Source organism: Branchiostoma lanceolatum, chromosome 19 (genome assembly GCF_035083965.1).
Source record: "Branchiostoma lanceolatum isolate klBraLanc5 chromosome 19, klBraLanc5.hap2, whole genome shotgun sequence".
In the NCBI taxonomy this organism is placed as follows: Eukaryota; Metazoa; Chordata; class Leptocardii; order Amphioxiformes; family Branchiostomatidae; genus Branchiostoma; species Branchiostoma lanceolatum.
The window spans coordinates 2,415,747-2,432,065 of record NC_089740.1 but is presented as its reverse complement, the minus strand read 5'-3'; positions in this window follow the sequence as shown (position 1 = coordinate 2,432,065).

Below are 16,319 nucleotides of genomic sequence, written 5' to 3'. Positions count from 1 at the left end.
ATTTTGGGACAAGAAAGAATGTAACTCGTTTTCCGATCATTTTTTGGGCGAGAAAGGATGTCGTTAGGGGATAGGAGTCATGTAGGTCAGGTAGGACGTTCCTTCAGTAAGACCGCGTATCTGTCTTGAAGATCTTAGGACCCCGGTCTGTTTGTCCCATAAAAGACTTTCCAAAATAAACACACATGTGTGTCCAAAATAAACACACAAGGTTATCTTTACTCTCCAAGCAGAAGTTGGTTGGGAGGATCGTAATCTCCTTTTTAGAATGCTTCGTTTTCTGTTTAAAGGAAGGGAAAGGAAACTCAAAGTCAAACTTGAAAAGCGACCGTGTGAGCCGAATATTAGCATTTCGAAGTAAAATAAAGGCCTTAACTTGATTAACTTAACTTGACTCAACTTAGAGAAACTCTGTACATCCCTGTGACTCGAGTTGACCTCTGACCGCTATCTTCTGGCACGTCTGCCTAAACTGAGTACTGTCACCGGCTTGAGACCAAACTGTTAATCTTCCTCTAATCACAACAGCGTCAATCTCTTATCTCCGAGCAGATGAATAGGTGGGAGTTTTGGTGTCTTTTCTGTGTTTCTGTCGCTAGCAGTTGTAAAGACCCGGCATGGACTATAACTTTCCCCACCTAAATTAGTGAAAAAGGAGTATTTTTGCCGAGGTATGGTCTTCTAAAGGTGATATATGGCCCTATTCTCGTTCAGTTATGGAAGAGAAAAGGACGCGCGAACGATTCACATCACAAGGATTCTTTGCGCGCGCGTACAGCACGTGGCATCGCTACGTTAACAAATTTGCAATATATTCACCTTGAATATTCACCTTGAAGTTCAGCCAGTAGGTACCCTTTCGAGTAATGAATCGGTTAGCTTCAAACTGTTAGTATGAAGTACTGTTAGTATAAGTCAAGTTAAGTCAGTTAGTATGACGGTGGTTTGCACTGTGAACTGTGGAGTGCGAAAATATACGATGTTGCCTCCCTACATCTGCTTGTAGATACCCCTGGAGAGTTCACACAAACAGCCTGCTTGTTCTTCAAAACTAGGACATGCAGGCTCACATGCACTGACTGGTCCTAGCTAATCATTAACTTAATCAAGCAGATGTTTGGCAGAGTCATCTTGCGGCATCTGTTCGTTCTGATAGCATACATCTGTTTGGAGATTAAGTGGTGAAACTGGTATTGTAAGGTACGTAATTAATGAAGCAGTCATCTTCAATTGAGGTGAAGCATGCTGATTTTCCCCCATTAGCCAGTGGTGGTGCATTCCGGCTTGGCGCTTCACCGGGTCACCCCCTATAGCTACTCTTCTCAATAAGTGTGTTGGGTAACTTGGGTCCTTTTACGTGCATAGGTTTGCCGCATACACAGGACCGCCGGCTTTACGTCACTATCCGAAATGACGATTGCAATCTCTCATAGCATGCCAGAGCTGGAGTCGACCCTAGGATCAAATTTTGACCGCAGGATCCACCAAATTTGATCGGGAAATGTATACTCCCGCTTTCTTGCAAAGGCTGCAGCATCAATACCAATCAGGAATTCGAACCTGGACAGGTTCTGAGTTAGCAACCTAGACGACAAGACGTTGGCGCCATGCGTCTGTTTGGAGATCATACAGTTTACAGTGCCTACAATTTAGGTAGCGAATGGCATAGGGTAGGGCTAACTGACACCAGTCTGACAATTGCATGTTAATGAGCGCAGCCATAAAGCATAACGAATTGGTTCCGACAGAGTCCATGCTCGGGCGTTGGCTGTTTTTATCTCCTCAACTTTCGCCTCCTCATTACTTTTATTCACCATACATAGGAAATATTAATGGGCACGCGTGTAGTATAAAAATAAATATCACCTTACTCAATACGCTTAAACTATAGCCTAGAAGATATCTAGAACAGATATAACTACGTATAAGGCGTGAGTATGGTTTGACTAAATATTAGACCATAGAAGTAATGCGTTTTGTAGTTATTCTTCTTATGCCCGTCGAAACGGTTTGCTTTGTCGGGCAGTATGTAATGTTGCCAATCGCTTTGCATGTGATTCACGTATACGATCGTATTTCATTTATTTTTACAAGTTTTCTTTTCGCACTTCTGTTTTTACAGAGAACGGAATACCACACAGCTCAGGCAGAAGACAAGGATCAGACTCGCTGCGACTGCCACCCTGGCTTGTAACCGCCTCATACCGTGGATGTTGCAAATTGTCCAGCCCCAGATCATATCAACTCAGCCCGGAGCAGCCGTGTTTTCCCTTGTCGAACCCGTATCAGCCAATTCCGGGTACAAACCAGTTCAGTTCAGAGTACCAGCCTATACCCGCCACCAATCAAAGCGGCTGCGAAGAAGACAATTCCGATGTCTATGGCTTCAATTAAGATGACCGAGCCAATGCGTGTAACCCAGTTAATAATGTATGTCAGCAGAGCACGACAAGAGATAGAGAATACGACTCCAACACGCGTTCGCAGAGGACACTAACCTTGGAGTGCACCCCTTGAAATCATCTGATGATAGCCCATTCGGTATGTCCAGCACCAACTCCGATCGCGAGCCCCTTCGAAGGTCCCCTCTACATCGTAAACATCAAGACATTATTCTCCAAGCAGAGGCTTCGGGTCGAGGGGGGGCGGGGGGGCTAGTAGTGGACGCGAATTCTTTCGGCTGGCTTCCGTCGCCGTAAGATATCGCGTCGACTACTAGCCCCCGACCGAAGCCCCTGCTTGGAGAATAACTTTGAAGTCTTGATGTTTACGATGTAGAAGGGACCTTCGAAGGGGCTCGCGATCGGAGTTGGTGCTGGACATACCTTGAAAGGAGGAAACTGACTGGAGTAAGACTTGTAAGTTTTTAATATTGATAAACTTGGGTCTGGTTTTCAATACCATGTACTGTTTACGTCGACCATTTCATCTCATAGTTGTATGTTTAAGAAATTGTTCGGAAATTCCCTCGTGTCGTGGCTGGCCAAGACAAAAAATCTTCCCGGTGCCCGGCTAGACGAGGAAAATTCTCTCCTTACGCCACAGATCTAAGACAGTATATATGTCTTTTTGAATTAAGTAATGTCTGTAAATCATGTTATTATGTTATAACCAATTTCATTTCCAACAATTTGTCATCTGAAAAGTTTAGATTTAAGACGTCAAAAGGTAAAAAAAATAGGATTTCTTTGATTGTGTATTATTTGTTTTTTACTCTTACATACATTGCTCGTAAATGTAGTATTCTACTTATTGATCAAAGCGTGCATCATTGTTTTGGGGAAAAACAAGATCACTTTTGCGAAGAAACATATATCTCCCAGGAAAGGATATATCCTCCAGCCTTCTAGAGGAAGGACTTATCCTCTAGTGCAGGAAGAGGATATCTCATCCAGTCTTCCAGGAAAGGATATCTCCTTTAGCCTTCGAGGAAAGGATATATCCTCTAGTCTTCCAGAAAAGGATGTATCCTTTGGGGCAGGTAAAGGATATATCCTCTAGCCTTCGAGGAGGAAAAGAATATATCATCTAGTCTTCCAGAAAATGATATATCCTTTAGTGCAGGGAAAGGATATATCCTTTAGCCTTCCAGAAAAAGGATATAGCCTCTAGCCTTCCAGGGAAAGGATAATTCATCTAGTCTTCCAGGAAAAAGGATATATCATCTAGTGCAGGAAAGGATATATCCTCTAGTCTCCCAAGGTGTAAGTCATTGGATGAAGGGTATATCCTCAAGTATGCTGAATGAGCCAATATTCGCTTGAGAACATATCCTTGATAAGGTGGAAATTGTTTGAAATCAAGATACTGAAAATGCGAATAATAACTCAGAAAGGCTGGATTTTGATAAAATCGAACGCCAAAAAAAAGGAATAAAATGGATTATCCCTTATTATTTTGGATTCTGTTAGATGTACACGTTGGATGAAGGAGGATGTATGGATCAGGAAATCAACTCAAGACTATAGACACAGTTACGTTATGGAACTGATTTCTAAGGAAGTAGGTGTTAAGTGTTGCACTGTACAGATTCACTGCACGAAATGGCCTCGGATTCTGACGCATCCTGACCGGAAACAAGGAACTAAATTATTAACTCAGCCATTCCACACATCTCGTGATGTGTCATTATATTAGTCAATTTTAATCACAATGTTTTATCAATGATATTTCAAATTGCATTTCAACCTCCTCATCACCATCTGATTGACTCCACGCTATATATAATGCCATCATATAAAACCACATTAAAGATTGATATGTACTAATTATATAAGGAGAAATTCAAACTCTACAACTGGATAAATATTCGGAGATTTATTTCCGGACGTTTCGAGTGACATCCATCACTCTTCTTCAGCGTCACTAAAGTGAACTAGCAGAACTAACCAGTACTTATATACAATGACTAGAAAACCCGGTTTTTACATGGCAAATCACACAGTCATGCATAAGTGACATTGTAATGTAAAATAAGTTAGGAAGATTCCTATGGTAAGACAACACATTGTAATGTAAAAAAAAAAAGAGCTTTTCAAAAAAGCTGGCGTTTCGGCTACGTTTATTAGTGTGAATTGTCTTTTCCCTTTACTTGAAGTAAAATCTGCCAGAGAAAGTCACTCAAGGGCTGTTCAGTCTATAAGAAAAATTGTCATTTTGGGAAATGAGTACTGTTTTAATAGAGAAAGGCAGATTGGGGAAAGCAATTTTGAAGTTACGTCACTTAACTTAAGTGCTTTTGAAAAAGCTGGTCTTGGCCTACAACTTGTACTTATTTGTAAAATGTACAATAGGCTCATTATAAAAGCTATCAATGTAATTATGTACATGGCACGCAATAAAACATAAAATTTGAAAAAGCACCATTGAATCATCAGCACTATGGTAATTAAGTGAAATAGAAGTTCATAACAGCTAAGGTTCTATCTAAAATGACTACCAAATGTCAAACAAATCAACAGCTACCTCATCCGTATTATTCTGGTTTCCGCATTTACAACATTTCTTCCTTATTTTCCTGGGTAATTTTGCTAAAATTCATGAAAATTCCCATAGTTTTGTGCCGAGCGGCGCCACTTTCCACGTCCGTGTTGTCTGAATGAAGTCGATACTGAACAATGGAGCATTTGCTACTGTAACAAAGGATCGCTGTTTTGCAAACAACATCAAGAGCCTCTGTTTACATCGGGGATAGAAGTTTAGTGGCGAGTGTTTTGCAAGAATCATCGTACCGCGCATAGGAGTCGCTGCACGGTATTTTCCATTACAATGAACAGAAAAATTCGAATGCCGGGTTTGGAATCTATGAAGTCCTGTTCATAAGACAAAGGCCTTCTATATATTAAATGAATATTTAAAAATAACAAATATAAAATATTTCTTTATTTATTAATGAAAAAAAATGAAAAAATGATATTCATAAATATGATATTGATAGATTAATATAATATCAATATATATTTTTGATATTCAATATCTAAAAAGAAAAAAAAAATCCATGCACGGACACGAACCCGAGACTTCTGGGTCCGAAGTGCTTCGCGTTGCCAGATGGGCCAAGCTGCGGTACGTAACCCATCTCTGTGTACGTAATGCTATAACCTCACTATATGGTATCATTTATGTCGATTTTTGGTCGTTTTCTTGACGAAATCATTTTTTTTTCTTCTGCAATCTTGTGGAATAGATGTAATATGGTCATTTTTCAGGATATCAAAGTCTGAAACCACAATGCAATGATATTTCCGAACAGTTGTAGCAGTTACATGCGGTCGCCCGCCTGTGTGTCATGCAAATCTAGCCTGCCTGCCTTTTCGTGCTCCCTTGCCATATAAGGCAACGGCTATACAAGGATTTGGGAACGTATTGCCATATAAGGTCTTCTGGTGTGCGACACAGTGTTGAACCAAACAGCATGCCAGCATGCATCGAGCATGCATCGAAGGTAAAAGCCAGGACATTGCGTTCCGGCGCGAAGGCGCCGAAACGCAAAAAATTAGGAAGGTTCCTATGGTAAGATAACACCATAGGAAAAGTTATTGTCCTTTGGGTGGGGTTGGGTACTAATTATATTTTTTACAATTAAAAGATTATTATATTGACTAACACGCCTTTGTATATTGGACTAGGGCGACCTTAAATAGGTCGGAGGCGTTTTAAGGCTTAACCTTTGCATCCCTTATTGCCTTCGTCAAGAAGGTTATGTTTTAATGCTTGTCTGTGTGTCTGTTAGCCCCCATTCCACTTGGACGGCGCTCTCACCGCGCTCTCACCGCGACCTAAAATTGGCCAGATCGCCGTGAGAGCGCCGAAGTCCTGTAAAACGTGCTCAAGTGGAATCTCTACGGCGACCCTTGCGCGCTTTATGCGCGACCAAAATCTCAAATGTCAGCAACTTTTTATGAGCCACCAAAGATTTAACCGATTACTCAACGAATTTCAGAGATAAAGAACGAATTTTTTAAATGTTTTGTGTGCTTTGTTGTCTTCTCAATCATACCTTCACCTCTTGCATCATATTTGAATGATAACATCAAGGGGAAAACAGATTCAATCTTGGTCGCTGCACGGTCGCTCAGTGTGTGTCTTATGCTATATGTATGTTTTACTAGTTTTTTCTGAGTTGTCTGTCATGTTAAATGTTTGCAATAAATATATTTTATCATTCTTCGTTATAACAGAAACGTAAATCACAGGATTTTGAAACGCTTTTCTAACCAGTGACAGGAAGAATTGGAAGAATTGGAAGAAGTTAAATTTGAATGGAAGCAAGTAATTATTCGCCAATTTGTATTACCCATGAGCAAACTTATGATTTGACCACAAAATTCCTAGAAATTCTAGATACACCACTTCAAGAATGAAATTTGTTTAAACTAGAGATAAGACCATTCAATCATCGTAGAGCGCTCGCTGCGGCCCTTTGATCCTTTGCTGCGGTCCTTTGATCCCATCGCCATCCTCAGCGCGCTCACGGTGACTGTTTTGGACATGTTCAGAACCATCGCCGAGGTGACGGCGCGCATGGTGCGCATGGCGCTCTCGCCGCGCTCCCACGGCGCTCTCGCCGCGCTCTCGGTTCTCTCACGGTGATCTGTGTTTTATTTCTTGAATCTATTTCATAATATCAAATACAACGTTTTTGCCGCGTTCGTGTGGCTAGATTCTTCCCTGAAAATGGGAGCGCCGCTGCGAAGAGCTCGGCCGCTCTTCCTTGATTTTACCAACTATCTGCAAATTGACTGCTTCAAATAGCAGGGGAAACTAGCAAACGGAACTGAGTATCGAAGTAAGGACTAGATGAATGATTTATTTCAAGGAAAGTTGTTTTCCACCTTTTAATCTGTCCTGAATATTATGTATACATTGATTAGGCCATTTTGATTTGATTATATGGACATCATCCTCTGGGATCCGAACAATTAATGCGATCGTGCAAATAATATAAAAAGATTGTCAAAAAAGTTCCCTTCAGTATGGAATCTATAGTTTTTTTTTCTAACATTAGGAAGTTTAAAGAAATGGCTAAGCGCACAGATAATGGAATATCCTATAATAATAGACTCTTCATTAATATTCTTGCCCGTTCACATCTTCTTTGACGCTGCAGTTGATTCATTCATTCTACGACATTAGTATCAATTTTCTGTGATATTTTCATTATTTTCTTATTATTTTAAGGTAATTAATTGCTCTTTTTGCACCTTTGTATAGATTTCAGCTAGTTAGGAAACTTTAGGGGGATGACGAACGGACGAAAATCAATGCGCACGCAGATATCATCTGTATAATTGAATCGACACGGCCTCATCTTTTAATGTTAAAAAGTTTTAAGTCAGTTGATGGTGTTAGTTAGAACTTGGTTTTTAGTCATCAATAAGTTTTTTTTCTTACAGCACTACATTTTTCATGAATGCTTGAAAAATGAATCAAAACCTAGAGAATTCTAATTTCCTTTATGTTTTATGAATACTCCATAAAAACCTTTTTATTATGATTTAGAAAACATTCTAATAGGCGTAGGTCGTTGCAGAAAACTTTATATTGGCAGGGTTTGAAATATACACCTGCAATTGAAAAAAAAATGTCCATAGAGTTTACGTGGACCCATCACAGAAATTATACTCTAGAATTGTCAGTATTCCTCGTTATCGTACACAAATATACACTATTGGGCTCACTAGTTAAGGTTTGCCTAGTATAATTTGTAACTCCCCTGAGCGATTGCTTAGAGGAGTCTTAAACTCCAGACGGGGGTGTTATTTTCGGCTAGATTATGTTTATCAATTAATCAATTAATACATAATCAGCCGACTTTTTACAGAGTTCCACTTGTTGTGAATTATATAAGATGTGTTTTTTTTAAACAATATGATACTCACTATACCCATGCAGACCCTACCCATGTATTCCCTATACGTATACAAACTTCCTTCATCGTGAATATTTTTGGCATAAATGAGGGGGCTAAGCACAATAAGAAGGCCAGTTCTTAATGAGATGTAAAAAACAGATAGCAGGACGAAGTTCTTCATGTAGCCTGACTTTTGTCAGGCCTTGTCAGGCACATTGTTTTCAGCAATAGGCTAAGGTTATTAAATTTAATCGATTAGATAATAGAGGATGACTTTGGGAATGTAGTAGAATACTTAATGCTTTTTTTATGCACACGGGACTAGTCGGTACTTTGTCGTATACTGTAAAAAGTATTCATTTTTGCTTCCTAAAATTATTATTTATTGGAATATAACTCTCCCTCTGGAGTTTGGGACCCCTCTAAAGCCCGCTCTTGAGAGCTCTGCCTCTCTGTGTTGTTAGTTGTTTATCGCACTGGTACAGTGAGGACTTTTAGGCCCATAATGTTCACAAGAGAAATATTCAGCTCCTCCGTGCATATACTAATTGTTTTCAACATTTAAGTTTGACTCCATGGATCAATGGTTGATTACCAGTATGAACTACCGAGATTATTCGCTAGGTGGCAAGAGAACAACATGTTACACAGAATAAAGAGATCTATTCACGAACATGTTACACATGCAATATCACCCGCTGATGTTTTGATAGCACACAGTCTGACAGGCTTCTGACTAGTGGGCTGTGTTTGATTCAAAACATATCTAATCTGATTAAAAAAAACGCTCTAGACGTAATTGTGATCATTGAATATCGAATAGGCTTTGTTTGTGAACGCTGGCTTACAAGATTGGCACGGGGCCAGAAAGTGAGTTTTTGGGGGGGGTGTTAGGTCTAAGATGATCTGTCCCTCTCAGCATGAAACAAAAATGAATGACATTATCGTCAATTCATATATTATATAGATAACAGATACTATTCTCCAAGCAGAGGTTTCGGTCGGGGGGGGGGGGGCTAAGAGTGGTCGATATTTTAACGCTTCCCTGCAATTACTGAGGGGGGGGGGGCTTAAACATCCAGGCCACTCCTAGTGTAACGGACCATTTCTGGCCTGTCCCCCACCCCTAGGTGAATCTCCGGTGATACTGCTCAAGGAGCACTCACAGACAGGACATCTTCATGCCATGAGGTCTTTATTCATGTCTCCACTCGTCTATCCATGACGTCACTGGAAGAGTCTATATCTATCAGGAGGGGGGGATGAGTCCACTATGGGCTCTTACACCAGCGCCCCGATTGGAACCTCTGCTTGGAGAATATACAAACCTAAGCATCAGATCTAGAGTACTACTTTCTTGAATTATCCTTATCGGTATGTCAGCAAACACCACTCAGTTAAACGCCAGGTGGGACCTCAATGGTCGCCTAAAGCTCTCTAAAAGCAGTGACATCGAACTAAGTGGGACATATTTACGGTAGCTACTAAATTCAAAATTCAAGAATCCCTCTCTAAAAATCAGACGGAAACAAAATTTTAATGTATCTAATCATTTAAGTCTTTAGATGGCTTTCTAGTAGTTTCTACACTATTTCTATACCTTGTAGGGGCGGCTAGGCTAATTGCCCAGCACTGACACCTGATGACACGGGCGACCATCAATTTCAAATCTGTCAAAGGCATCTTCTGACTTGATCGTAAATAAGCTATCTTTACAGTCAGCGAGTTGACAGGTAGTTGACAAAGTCGGCTTCTTTTGCGGCGTGAATCTCACCTGACTGCACCTGAATACATGGCGGGAAGGGGCAGAAACAACCGTGTACGGGACGATACAAACTCACTAAGAAGCACTGTCACATAAGTGTGGTGTTATATCAGTAGGTGAAATGCATTTGAAAGACACAAACGTGTGCTTTACAAGCAGGAATGTGACGATCAGGATAGGCTGTGCTAAACAACATCTTGCCAGTTTAAGTAAACAGTCCCCTGTAGAATTGGCAGGGAATCCACCATTTTGTGTAAGTGGCAAAATTAACTTATTGACAAGCAAGATGAAATAAGATTGGTAAAATAACGAAAGGTTCAATGCGTTGAAAAAGAAACAAATTACGAATCTCTGTACACAATACACAATTGTGTATTGTGTACAGAGATTCGTTAAGCTACGAAATTGTGTAACCTCAAATTTTGGAAGTCTTTGTGAATGGTCCCCTAGATAATTGGTAGGCTAACCACTAAATGCACCGCTTCGGGGTGCACTCTGTCTCGATTGATTAGAATGATTCATCAAAATCAGTTCCATCCAAAAGGCATTAAACAAACTTAGTTTTCAACATGGTGGTCAAGTCGCATACTTTGTGAACCACAAACATAACATAGGGCTGTTTTACTTTTGTAAACGATGTAAGATATGCCAACAGCTGTGACTCACTACGGCAGGTGTAACCTTACTGAACGCCTAAGGGTTAAATACAGAGGTGTTACCAGAGTAAATGTAATTGCCGTGGATCAAGATTAAGATAATGGTAGCACTATAAGCTCAAGCATACAAAAAAAGCCATGGTGTTAGAATGGGAACAAATTATGTAATAGATTCTATTATCAGAAGTTTGCTTCCTTTTCTTTGTATACCGAGCTGTTGAGCTCCCGATTTGAAGGCAAGGTCAATCGCCTCTGCTAGATAGTTGTATAATTACTGTGGTCTGACACCAGGTCATGCAGGAACCATCTATATCAAATTTGTCAAAATGCCTTCTGGTCATATCGATAATGAGTGTTGTGGCAGACAAATAGTGTGGCGAACGCGTGCGCGTGAGACCACCGATCATTGCGTTTGACTTATTTGGATACTCAGATTCCCACCCTCACCAATACGGGGAGGGGAGCAAAGAAAGAAAAAAAAAGTAAAATAAAAAGTCACAGTTTTGTAGAAAGGAAGGGATATGTCATTGTGACACAGTGGGCAAACCGTTGCACTTTTTTTGCACTCATTATTCTTACAAAGATTTCCCGCATCTTGAAATAAATAAAGCATGACACAACATTACGACATTTCTATATAATGTTCGTTTGAGTTATTGTCATATATTAAAGTTTTGTTACTTCAATTCAAATTGTTTAATAAAAATATGCAGATAATGTTGATTATTTTAGTTTGACCCCTGGCCTCTCACGATTATCTTCAGCTTTATTACACTTATCTTTGTTTACTTTACTTTAATCACTTTATTATTTATTTATATAAGTTTTGTTTAGGTATTTACTTTCAATGTTTGGACTCCAGAAAGAATAGCGTATGGAAAACCACTAATGGAGATCCTAATAAAACAAACAAACAAACATGACGGGACTCCCACTGGCTGAATGCACCCACAGAGCCTGAGACATGAGGGGGTGGAGGAGGCTGGTACTGGAGGCTACCATGGCCCCCGACCCTCAGGCATGAGGATGGGACTATGTAAGGTAAGGTACTTGATACACCGTTCTATTAGTAGTTTTTAGTTAAATTAAAAATTAAATTACGGCGATTTTCAGTACACTGGTAGTATCTTCGTGATATTTGAAAAATTGTCAGGTTATTGGAAAGATATCCTCTGTAACTTCACTTCAATGTATCCTGCATGGTCACCCCGACCAATCGATTGCATTGAAACTCAGATTTGAATCTGCCATAACCCGACAAATCGCTTTATAAGTTGCGTTAACGACTACATCTGACAAAACAAATTCGCCAGTGAGATGGTAAAATATGTCAGCTTTTCAAATGATGACAATTTTGGCACTTTTGAAGTAATTGAACGTGCCCGTGATTTAACGTTTAAAAAGTAGTAGAATTTTTTTTTTTCTAAACGTTGAATCGCAGGCACGTTTAATCACTTCAAAAGTGCCAAAATTGTCAATTTGTCAATTGAAAACATCATTTTAAAGCTGACACCTTCAACCATCTCACTGGCGAGTTTGTTTTGTCAGACGTAGTCATTAACGCAACTTAGAAAGCGTTTTGTCGGGTCATGGCTGATTTGAATCTGAATTTCAATGCGATCGATTGGTCCGGGTGATTGTGAAGGGGGTACGAGGGCACGGTGTTAGCTATTGGTGTGAACATCTAAGACTCTAAGAAACAGGAGTGACACGAGAGAAGCGTTAACGTTGTTATCGTCGATGACGTTTAATGTGGGAGGAGGGGAGTCCCCCGTCCCTGGGTGAACTCCAACTTTGTTCTTTATTGGTTTTATGGTGTAAACAAAAAGGAAAGAAGGGAATTCAACAGTAGCAATCAAACGCGTAGTTCTATGTCTATGATCAAGTAAATTGTTGAAATAGCTTTGCTCGGTTTAAATTCTCTTCTTAAACCACCACGCTATATTCCATAACAAGTTATATCAAGTAAGTGTTACAACAGCTAACAATGTCGCCCTATATTAATGCTGTTGTTTTTTTCATCGTAAGAGTTTTGTTTGTGTTCTTACAAGGTCAGTCCCAACTGATTCGACATGTTTCGTGGCGTGATTTTCACCTGACTGCACCTGAATACATGGCGGGAAGAAGCAAAAACAGTCTTCTAAGGGGCGAGAGGAACTCACTGACAAGCAAAGTCACACACTTTGTTACTCCGGGAAGGAGAATGACCTCCTTCTTGTTGTATTGGAAACGCTTTTGTTTGCGCGTTCGCAGCTAACGTAACATGACCTATTTACGTGCAGAACCTATTTACGTCCAGTTTGGCTCATGTCCACATGTCGCGGTGTATTATGCCAAAGCCTGTTCTCATGAGCAATAAAGAACGTCATAAGTATGATCCTTAGCCATCTCTCTCTATTATACAAAAAAAATGAAAAAGGTTTACGTCCAGCGACATAACAGAATAAACTCCTGAACCAGTAAAAACAAGTTGCACGGAAGCGTCACGCATAGCGTATTTCATATGAAATTCGACACCGCGTACTTCATCATGTTTTCACGATAGCTAGTATCTTTTAAAAGTAGCTGACGTTAAACCTGTCTTTGATATTCAGACTATCCATGGTGATTCGAGGTTTGAAACTCTAACCAGTTTTAGGAAGGTTTGATACAACCTAGCGACCCCCGCACCGGAGGCTAATTTTTCACGGCAAAGCATAATGGTCATGCGTTTACCACGTGAACGCCACGTGCTGCGCATGTCGGGGAAATTCACAGATAAACGTTGTTTTCTTCCATCGCGTGAAGCAAGTGGCGGGACAGACATAGTGATTTTACTATCATTTGTCTGTAGACTACTTTGGAAAGTTACTGTGCATTTTTTTATGGTCTATGTTCTTCAAGCATAGCGCTAGAAGGGACAAGTCTGAAGTGGACGATAATGGGTTACCCTAGCACAATTCTTCATCATATACCTCAGTTTAAGTACATGCTCGCACGGCGTTAAATAGGCGGAGAAAAACTTACAGACCATGCATTTTCTTTTTAAAAGAGCTGATATTTCTGACCATGGGTTTAAAGTTTGGCTCTGTCCGCGCGGTTTTAAGATAAATACGTTTTGAATAAATTGGACGTTAACTGGTCATGTTACGTTAGAACTCATGATCTTTTTGTCGTATTGGTGTGTAACATATCGTTTGCCTGGTTCGGCGTAACACCGTAACTACTTTTATCGTCAATGCAATATCGTAATTGAACCCTTATAATTAATTGCGTGTGCCGCTGCCCTGCCATAGAGACCATGCTATAATCCGTTCCGCATGGCTGCAATACTTCAGGCAGATACGGGGTATATAGCTTCCCTACTTGCTGTTATCATATAGTCACTGTTACATTGTAAAATAGACCACGTGCATCGCCACACGCAACCTAGCAAACGATATGCCAAGTAACATACCAATGCGGCAACGGGAATTGTGAGTTTTAGCTGCGAACATGTGCAGAGTGACCTCCTGTCTGTGTATAAGTTATAATGCCGTGTCCAGTCGCAGCTTGCATACTACTATGTGCGCACAGAACGAACGGTGCACTTTTACGCACAGTGTAAACATGAGGAATCTTTGGACCTTCAAACTTACCACACATGTAGTTTGTTTGTAATACGGAGGATGTGACCATGTTAAAGTTTACGAAGGGGATGAAAGATTGTTGAGATATGTCACTCGGAAAAGTGCGCGCGAACCGAGGCCAGTGTCACATCCGGGTTGTGCTCCGCATCAAGATCTAGAGATCCGTTGACCTTTGACCTTCGTGAAATGTTACGATAATACAAATTAGCCTTTTTTATTGCAAATAGGTTGATAGCTGTAGATCAGGCATGTCTGCAATAGATTGCGCAAAGAGAATTTACTTATTTGTGATTTCTGAAACATCTTAGTTGTGAGCCTGAATGGTTCGTTGATAATCTTTAAAAGGGACCATCTAGATCTAAATTTACGACATTTCCCGGAATTTCTAGATCCCATCTGTGACATGCTGTAAAACGTACTTTTCAGCAGGTTGACATCTACTGTATGAAAAGAAAAAAAGATAGATAAACAGTTTTTCTTTACTTGCTATAAAACACTACTTGGACTGTGGAGTGATGCAATTTGTGTGGGTCAATATTTTCAATTCTTTTATTACCGCTTATTAAGAATGCACTGTTCACACCTGGCTCAAATACAACCCACGATTCCGTTGCTGCATAGGTACTTAACTATCACAAAATGATATAGGACTGACGGTTTTAATCGAGAAATAGTGCTTCATGATAAAGATGACATAAAACGGACCAAACCATTAAAGTCCGGGGCCACCATTAACAATTATCCCGTATACTGGCCCATCCCTACACAATTATCCGCCAAATACAACAAAATAAACCAGGATGGTAATTGTCTGTGATTTCACACTTTACATCAAGATCCATTTCATTCATTTATTTTACAACTGGGCAGGTCACTAGCAAAGGAAATTAACAAAGACCTCACCCACAATATACACACTATAATTACTTCACGGAGAATTGTGTCCTACGAGCTCTTGTTCTTTATTGGGTTTATGGTGTATACAAGAAAAAGAAGGGAATCTAATAGTAGCAATCACACGCGGAGATATACGTAGATGTAAACCTACCATAAAAGTGTTAACAGGTTTTGTTACAGCATTTCTACCCCGGGTCGTTGAACTCCTATTTCGGGACCTAGGTGACTTAAGTCCCCCCAAGCTAACTGTCTAATTACCGTGTACTGTCGCCGGATGGTACGGGCTACCTTCAATATCATATGTGACAAAAATAAATTCTGACGTCGTAGATAATTAGTGGTGGCGTGATCCGACATGGTGGCCAATGGCTGTAAACGTCGTCAAACTTTACCAATCACAATCTTCGATTAGAATGACGTTGAGGTATTCTATTGATAGAAGGTATAAATATGCTGAACACCTAGAAGGTAAAATAGGCTGAACACCCAGTTCGTTTGTACAGTCGGAGAGAAAACAACTAGCCGACTTCGTCAACAACATACATAACTGTGAGTAAGTGTCCGTCCAATGTAAATTGTCATATTTCGTGACACTTGCAATATGATCGAACACATTTCGGTTTCTTTTCTACCGCTAGAAATGCCACAAAAAAAATCATAATGATTCTATCGAAATTAAACGTCATTTTCAGGGGGAGGGTCAAAATCATATGCATGTTGTGTCCGACAATTCAAAACAAAAGTCTAATCTTTTCTGTATGCCTATGATTGTCCATTATGTGCCTTTGTACACAGTACGATTAAAATTTTAAATGCTTGGTCAAAGCTGTGTAAAAATCGCTACGATTTCCCTACCGCTTTGTCTTTTCTGTCGCATCAGCATGCTTTGGACTTCAGGGGCGCGACGCTCGTCTAGTTGGGCGGGTTCACGAAGGTACGGCTCCCGCCTGAAATGCGAGTCGTTACGTTACGCTTCAGATTGAGGTCTAACTTTTTAAGAGATCGTATTATTATTCTTTTTTCTTAGATGTTTGCATATT